The 9292-nt window shown below is 43.9% G+C and overlaps 1 pseudogene; it reads left to right on the top strand.

The window, feature by feature from the left end:
• The first annotated feature begins 6722 nt into the window (after positions 1–6722).
• Positions 6723–7159, top strand: LOC102874189 (annotated as a pseudogene).
• The last annotated feature ends 2133 nt before the right edge of the window (positions 7160–9292 follow it).

The raw sequence follows: 9292 nt of genomic DNA, 5'->3' as shown, positions 1-9292 counted from the left end.
AATAAAATTTAAAAAAGAAAAAAAAAACATCTGTTTTTGTCATCTTTTTTTCCCAATTTGTTATTATTATTATTCATTTTAAAGAACATTTACAGACTTTGGATTTCCATTCATTCATTGTTGCACTTTTCTCCCTGCCCACCCCTGCTCCCCCAGTTCACTCTTCTCTTGGAAAAGTAAAAGAAAAATTCTTTCATTGTTGTACAATGCCTCCCCCCAGATTCACTCCACTATGCAGCCTTCATTCTGGATACCTGTCATGACAATAATACCTAATCACCTATCACTTTTAAATAGTTCTCTCCCTCATCTGTCTCAATGCACTATACATTTTTGTCATCTTAAAACAAGTTCTATAAGCAATTGTAGCCATATAGCAAGGAATTAAAAGGTAAATAAAGGTAAGTGCTCTGTGAAATATCATGTTAAGTGACTCATATGTTGTGTGCTCAAATGTACCTTGTGGTTCCGCACCTGCTTGTCCTTCCTCATCACTGCCCTTGCTGAAGCTACAGGTGCTGGCAGCAGGTAGTGGCCAAGAGGGCAACCACAGGAGTACAAGAAAAGAAAGTGAGCTGACAGGGAGCAGAGCATGCTCAGCCCCACCCACTGAGCTGCCTGTTGGCTTTCAAGACAAAGCTGAAACCCCATGTCCAGAGCCCATTTTCAATAAACTCTTAGCCACCTTCTAGCCTATTTAATAGATTATAAATTGTCAGAATAATTGTGTTTCCACTGTATGCCAATCCACTGTGTTCCTCCTTTGTTCCAAACCCTCAAACTCACAGAAAAAATACATGTCCTGTGGGCTCTGCCCCTTTCCTCCAGCAGCACCACGAGCAGAAGCACTTCCTGGTCTATGTACTTTCAAATGTTCCAACTGCAGGCAGAACCTGAGGTTTCAAAGGTGAGAAAAACAGGCATGAGGATGCGGATGAGGAGCAGCAGCAGCAGGAGCCCTAGCACTGAGCTGCTGAACCATGGCTTACATCTGTCTCTCTTTTCAAATACATAGTCATCGGTGTTGGTAAATAGCGCCTGTTATTACGATTCACAGACTAGAGGATTCAGCCTGTGCATGATCTTACTTACTATATTAAGTAAGTAATCTCTAGAATCAAGAAAAGAGGTTAAAAAAAAAAGGTGCAGCTTTTGCATGAGAACATGAACTTATCTTCATAGAAACATCAGCCAAGACTGCTTCCAATGTAGAAAAGGCATTTCTAAATATGGCAAAAGAAATTTATGAAAAAATTCAAGAAGGCGTTTTTGATATCAATAATGAGGCAAATGGTATTAAAATTGACCCTCAGCATGCTGTTACTAATGCAGGCAGTCACAGAGGCCAGCAGGCCAGGGTGGCTGCTGCTGAGAGTTTCTACCATCTCATTGTCCACATGGGGCCTCCTCACTTGTTCTTTCACCCCCTCCTCCTGCTCCGCTCAGACTTGAAACTTCGAAATGGCTTTATGTCACAGAAGACTTTACTCCTTCATATTCTTATACAACTTTGAATAAATGGTTAATGTTCACTAAAAAAAGACAGACTTTGGAGATTGTATTCACATCTATTTACGTTTTCTTTCTAGGCCAATTGATTGTTTTTGTTAAATGTTGTCTTGCACCCTGGACTACGAATTGTATGAAACACTACAGAGTCATCTTGAGTATTTTCAATCAGTTTGTGTAGTTAGCTTTCCCAACACCTGTGGTCACCTAATGTTTAATATTATAAAACTGTCCTCAAAAAGTTTGTCAATTTTCAAGGCTACTAAGAAAAACAGAAGGTCTCTTAATTCTGCATGAATCATTTACTTCCTGTATATATAGTTTAATAACCTGCTTGGGTATAATTTGCCAAGCTTGAATTCTTTAATGTATTTGCTTAAACTCTTTAGAACTCAAAGCTATAGAACTATTGTTAGGAATCGCTTGGATGCTGAATTTTAAACTTTTTGACACTGTTAACAAGCATGTTCATCTTTTCTTGTCACTAGTCCAAGAAAAATAGGCTTAAAGTTTATTACTAAAAGTTTGCTATTAGTTCACAATTTTCTTAAAGACCTCTCAGAAAAAGGATTTGTTTGCCTTAATACCGCTGGTTAGAAATACAGTATAAAGAGTGAAAAGATCAGAAGTGAGGACTCTCTCCATCTGAGCAGCTCCAAGAAGAATGAACATCCACATTTAAATGGCACATTATGAGGACTTTAATCTTTCCTTAAACACAATAATGTTTTCTTTTATCCACATGATTTCTAAGTATATTTTTCATGCAGGACAGTTTTTCCACCTTAATGTACAGTGACTATGTAAAATTTTCTTTCAGGGACAACCTATAATCTTTAAACTATAGTAAGCCTCTGTCTGTTTTAAAGGGGATATAACGGTCTATTGGAGGGAAAATCCTGTTAAAAAGTAGAAAAGTTTTAGTAATTTACTCGTTGTGGTGGTTTTATGCTCCCTCACACACTTTTTTCTCCCTTAACTTATAATGAAATTGTTACAGCAGTGCAAAATAAAATCCTATGTATAAAAAAAAAATCTAAGAAGGTGTTTTTGACATTAATAATGAGGCAAATTGCATTAAAATTGACCATCAGCATGCTGCTACTAATGCAGCACAGATGGACAGTCAGGGAGGCCAGCTATCCGGGTGGCTGCTCCCGAGTGCTTCTACCGTCTGATTGCACCCATGGGGCCTCATCCTGGTCTCCTCACTTGTTCTTTGATCCTCTCCTCCTGCTCAGCTGAGACATAAAACTATTCAAAATGGCTTTATGCCACGTTCTCTTATGAAAGAATTAAAAGGTCCTATTTCTGTAGAGGTTTCGCTGTCCATACAAGCTAGTGAAAAACTCACACTTCTTCAGCCATCATAACCCTTGGGTGAGATACTGGAGAGTCAGAGTAAAGGAGTGGAAGTAATTGCTCAGGATTGCCGGGTCCAAGCCTGGGAGAGAGCAGCTTCCTGGTTAAAACTGAGTCCAATGTCATAGCCACTGTGTCTGCTTTTACCTTGAGAGTCAGCCTCTTTTTAATTGACACCCTAACTCACTTCTTTTCCTCCTGAAAACTCATGTCTTTACTCTGTGATGTAAAGGGTGCGTGGTCCCAAAAGAAAATAGAGCAAGATGAGAGGGTACCACAGGGCAGCAACTCTGCAGAGGGTAGGGGTTAAGAGAGGATGGGAGTCACAAAAGGACAAATACTGCATAGTGCCACTGTTGTAAAACGGGACTGACCTCGGGTTTGGGGGGAACATGCAAAAAGAGGCTTTAAATAATGTATACTGCATTGAAACACGCTGCGGCCTTGAGGACTCCACGTTTACCTGGAATGTGGCGGATGATTTCAGGACCCTTGGTGCCCTTCTTCTATGCCTGCCGGGATTTCCTTATTTTTCCCTCTACGGGCCCTTATGAGGGAGAAAACTATTTAAAAGGAATATAGGATTAGGTATTTTCATGACAAGATTAGAGGATAAAAATGCATATTAAAGTGGACTGTGGACTGTAGGAAGGTGTATAACAAAGACTTTTTTTTTCTCCAAAGAGAAAAATGAACTGCGGGGGAGGGTTGGGCAGGGAGGAGAATGTACAACAAAGAATTAATTAGGGGGGATTAAATGGAAAGAATATTATGTGTGTGTGTGTGTGTGTGTGTGTGTGTGTGTGTGTGTGTGTCTATAGATCGATATAAAAGACGAGAGTATTCTCAAAACAGGCAGACCAGGAGATTATTATGAGGAAGTCCTCACAGTCCCTGCAGGCAGCAAGTGGAATAATTGACGGCTTAGGTGCTCAGTTTAGGGGCAGAGGATGTAATTCCTGCTCACTGATGCTCTTGTAGGACCAGTTACTGCCCCAAACACCATTCCTAGGTAAATGGATTTCCTTCCCCTTCTTACTTAAAATGAACACCAAGGGAAAACTGTTTTCTCTATCTTCGCCTTATCTTGCTCAAACATCAATCGTTCATTCTCCAAAACTCACTCAGTCCTATCCAACCTACAACAATGGGGACAGTCCTCAGTCCTGGAGAGTTAATTCCCAAAAGGACAGCCTGCTGCACACAGCCTCAGAAACAGGGCATTGGGACCCAAACACAGGCCGGACCCCCTGCTGCTTTAGAGCTATCAGGCTCTCTTTCTTTCCAAAAGAGTCTGATAGAGCATGGGGGCCAGCACAGGTCAGTGGAGCTCATTCTCAGGAACTGGGCTGTAGGGAATACTCCCCCCAGGATGTCTGCAGGATCTGCAGATAGCAGAACTCCATCCACTGCCCTCCAGATTTCTGGCTCATACCCAGGCCTTCAGGTCCACATTTGGATCAAGATCTGCCCAAATATGGTACCCCACAGGCTCTGTCCAGCTGCACTGGCTACCTTTCCTTATTTTGTTCTGAGTTCATTTAAAAGTCCTGTTGTCTCATTCTATGACGGAAAGACATCTGCATGGCTAGATGAGTAAAGTGGATCTTTGGGCTATAAGAGAGAGTGTCCATGGGACCCCAGGTGTCCCTCTGGGTTGTGTAGTATGTTTGTTTTTATGTAATATGTCTGTTTTTTCTGTGAGCCTGGAAGGTGGAGTCGGAGGGAAGCTCCACTCCTGGTGCTGGCCTGTGCTGACGCACTCAGGCAGGCAGAGCTGAGGAGGCATATAGGTCCCATTCAAGCCCGTGGTTGAGGGAAGAGAAGCTTTGGCTCCTGGGTGACACAAATGGCTGTGGCCGAGCAAAATCAGAAATCCAGAAGGCACGATCTGACGCACAGTGGTGAAGCTGGTCCCTCCAGACAACACTTGTGCTCCAGAGGCAAAGAACTGACAGCCTTGGCCCTGGGGCCTGCCGGTGCCCCACCCACTGGCTGCCTGGCCCTAAGGTAGTCAGGCGCGACTATTGGCTCCCTGGGAAGGAGGCGGGGCCAGAGCGCGGAGCCAATGAGATGGTGGCAGTGGGTCCAGCCGCTTTTTTTCTTTTCAGATTTTTTTTTTAAATTATGTATGTATGTATGTGCACCATCGAATCAGATCCAACTGGCACAGGAGGAGATTGACCCTCCTTCTCCAGCAGAATATCTGGTGGATTCGAACCATTAGCCTTCGGGATCGAAACGCAGCTTCTCGCCACTAGGCCACCAGAGATCCTACAGCAGTTTCTGATAAATGTTGAGGGGCTGCAGTGGCAAGAGTGCTCCAGGTCCCTCTTCACCTTTCCGCTACTGAGTTAAGGGCTGAGGGTCGAGTAGAACCCTCCCCATTCTAGCAAGGATGTGCAACATCCGCTTCAGAGCACCCTGGGGGAGGCTGGACACTCCAGGTCCCCCCCTTCGCCCCCAGAGCTCCGAGGGGACAGAATCGCCAGTCCAACCAGAAACCCCATCATTACCTCCCAAACCTCCCCAAGAGGTTAGACCTTCTCCAAGCCAGCAGGCAACCCCACACACACACACACACCCCACCCCCACACACCCCTACTCACCCCCTGCTACAAAGCCCGCTGAAGAAGCTGGACCTTCCCCAGTATAGCTGGGAGGCACAAATCTGCCTGCAAAGCTCCCTGATGAGATGGAGCCTTCTCCAGACCAGCAGGAGACTCAATTGCATCCTTCACATTTGCCCACCATTACAGTTAAACCTACTGATTCGCAGCTTATTCTAACTCTAGACTCACTACATAATGTCCCAGCACAGTCTTCAGAGACTTCTGAGCAAGTGAAGCCTCCAACCTAGCAGGTGACTTGAGTAAATGTTCAGAACCTTTTCCAACAGAGCAAGAGGTCCCAGTTGAGAATCCACAGGCACCCCAGTATATGGAACCTCCTCTATCTCAGCAGGGGATCCCAATTCTCTGATTTGAGGGGGCAAAAAGCCCCCAGCTGAGACTGAGATTAAACTAGTAAGTATATTGTATATTATAATGCAATTTTCAGAGTCTCTTCTGATATCCGTTTTGACCTTTTATTTCTGCCCTTTTAAATGACCTCTTTTTTCTTCATGAATTAGAACCTTGATATCATACCTACGTTTATCTGGCCTTAATCTTTAGTTTTCAATAAACTCAAGGTGATATTTTGTTCTTGTGGGCTTGTTTTCGTGTTCTTCAGCTTCAAGTTGAACTTACACATGAATAATTGTTCTGTTACACAGTCAACACTTTACCTAGTATTGACTAATGACACTGATAGGGAATTTAGTTTATAATAATAATACATCATTATCGGTTAACTAGTTTGCTAAATGATGTTGTTGTTGTTGTGTGCCATCAAGTCGCTTGTGACTCATCACTACCCTAAACCCTACTCTATTCTGTACCAATCTTATATTCTCTGACATAACTACCCCCATTAACCCAGTCACTGCATCAATCCATCTCATCGAGGGTCTTCCTCTCCTGCGCTGTCCCTCCATCCTCCCAAGCATGCCGTCCCTCTCTAAGGACTGGTCCCTCCTTGCAACACGTCCAAAGTATGCCAGACCAAACTTCAGAATCCTTGCCTCTAATGACCATATTAATATAAGGTATTTACAGTAGGACAGAGTGTGACGCATATGGGAAGCCTATGTATTATCTTCATAATATGTCTGTAAATCCAAAATTGTTCTTAAGTTACAAATTTATGCTGTTTGCCTGCGGGAGGAAAACGAGTGTCATGTGCCGAGAAGGGTTCCCGAGGACGCCATCGCTCCTTGGCGCCGCCTGAGCACCAGGGCGGACTCCTGCATGGGGTGCTGCTGTAGAACGAGGACTCGGACCAGCACCGAGAGGAGCGGAAGCTGCTGTTAGACCCCAGCAGTCCCCCCACCAAAGCCGTCAATGGAGATGAGCCTGGCTGTCACAGTTTGCCTTCCGCACGTACAGAGGAGCAGGCCCTGCTCTCCTCCGTCCTCGCCAAGACAGCCAGCAACCTCACTTATGTGTCTGCCGCGGACTCCCAGGGCATGGAGCAGCATGAAAACAGGACAACACAGCTCCCGCTTGGCTGTGCTCAGCAGCAGCCTGACCCGCTGGAAGAAGCTGCAGCCGCTGCTGTCCCTCACCAGCCAGCCTCCTTCTCTGACTTGCAGCAGGTCTCGAGAGCTGCTTATGCCGACAGTGCACTTTCACAGATGCGCGTGGACGCCGAAGAGGAGCTGGTTGTACAGTTTGGGCTCCCTTGAAGAGAGGGGTCCTTGGACAGTCTCTCTTCTTTCTTCACCTCATCTTCACCCCAGCTCGCCTGGTGCTCAGTCTCGCCGCAGTGGATACAGTACCTAAACTGCTGCTAATCACAGGGAAGAATGTGTAGGAGGTGAAGGAGGAGAGTGAGGCTTGAGGCCTGACCAAGTGAGGATAAGCAAGAGAGAATAAAACTGCTTAAAACTGAACGTCAAAGCCCTAGCTTTTCTCTCAGGGGTGAGGTGGCAGCCAGAAAGATGGGGCCTGTAAGGTCTTCACAGTCACTGCGAAGGTGGAGGTAACCACTGTGGGGGTGATCACCGAGGGGCCTCCCAAGGCCCTTTCCCATACCTTCTATGGGCCTCAGATTCACTCAGGTCCCTTGTCCCTGACTTGGTGCTCATATGCTCCTAAGTTTGTCAACAGGGTTTGGATATGCTTGAATTCTAATGAATTGAATTTTTATTTCTAGCATCCTCGGTTTTTACATTTGGTCTTTTACTTTTAGTTTGTCACCCTCAATAAAGGAAGTATATTCATTAACACAAACACACACACACACACATACACACAAAGTTACAAATTTCTTTAAAGAAATGACTAACTACTAGAGAAGAAATCATCAGCTGTATGACTAGTGAAACTCTTCCATGACTTCCTAGAAAGACTTGATTATAACATGCAGAAGTAGATCATTCCTGTAGGAGATGCCACAATTAATTTTATGGGAGCATGTTCAAGTCATACAATGTAGAGCTTAAACTTATTTTAAGGATAAAGCTTTAAACACACACATGCACTCATTCACCCACATACCTCCACAGGAAAACAGTAATACCTTCTCTCCCCATTCAGTTTCTCCCTGATCTCCTTCACGGACTTCTCTTTGTCCATCCTCAAAGGCGGTGTTCCTCAGACACTTTTATTTACATAATATTACCACAGACTTGAAAGTAACTTGCTGATCTGTAAACACACATAACCATCTCATGGAAATTCCACATGCACAACACATCAAACGATGTGCTCAGGTCTCCTCTGACCCTGCTGTCTACAGAGCACCTCTCTACAACACCTGTCTGGCCGTCCTGCTCCTATGCTAACAGCCCTCTGTGATCCCTCAGAAATACAGCCCAGCATGTCAGGGCAAAGACTATTGCTTTCCTACCTCATTTTCCCAAAGACACTTCTTGGTTTAGACATTTGGGAACCTCTGAGAATTCCCTTTCCCAGTTTTCTTTCATCTCTTTACTTGTTAGAATTTTATATTGATTTCCATACAAATTCATTTACATTGTACCACAACAAGATAAAGGTAAAGTAAACAACACAATTGAAAAATGGGCACAGGATATGAACAGACACTTCACCAAAGAAGACATCCAGATGGCCAACAAGCACATGAAGAAATGTTCAAAATCCCTAGCTCTAAGAGAGATGCAAATCAAAACAACTATGAGATATCATCTCACCCCAGAAAGAATAGCAAAATTTAACAGAACAGCAAGCAACAAATGCTGGCGAGGTTGTGAAGAAACTGAAACCCATATTCACTGTCAGTGGGAGTGTAAAGTGGTGCAACCACTATGGAAGCCGGTGTGGTGCTTTCTCAAAAAGTTGCAAATAGAGATACCATTTGACCCAGCAATTCCACTACTGGGAATATACCCCAAAGAAATCATAACTGACACCCAAGCAGATATATGCACACTCATGTTTATCACAGCTTTGTTCACAATAGCAAAGAGTTGGAAATAACCTAAGTGCCCATCAACAAATGAATGGATAGAAAAGCTCTGGTATATTCACACAATGGAATACTACACTGCTTTGAAAAACAAGGAACTCATGAAATATTATATAAAATAGGTGACCCTGGAGGACATTATACTGAGTGAAATATCTCAGTCACAAAAGGACAAATACTGCATAGTGCCACTGTTGTAAAATGGGACTGACATCAGGGTTGGGGGAGACTGAGAAAGAGGGGATAAATTGTGTATACTGCATTGAAACAGATGAGGGAGAGAACTGTTTGAAAGGGATATATGATTAGGTATTATTGTCATGACAGGAGTCCAGAATGAAGGCTGCATAGTGGACTGAACTTAAGGGGAGAGATTGTATAACAATGA

The sequence above is a fragment of the Elephantulus edwardii genome, unplaced genomic scaffold (assembly GCF_000299155.1).
Source record: "Elephantulus edwardii isolate Elephantulus edwardi_28Jun2011 unplaced genomic scaffold, EleEdw1.0 scaffold00502, whole genome shotgun sequence".
NCBI classification, from domain to species: Eukaryota; Metazoa; Chordata; class Mammalia; order Macroscelidea; family Macroscelididae; genus Elephantulus; species Elephantulus edwardii.
Note: the sequence above shows the minus strand (reverse complement) of the source record. Positions and strands in the feature narration are given on the sequence as shown.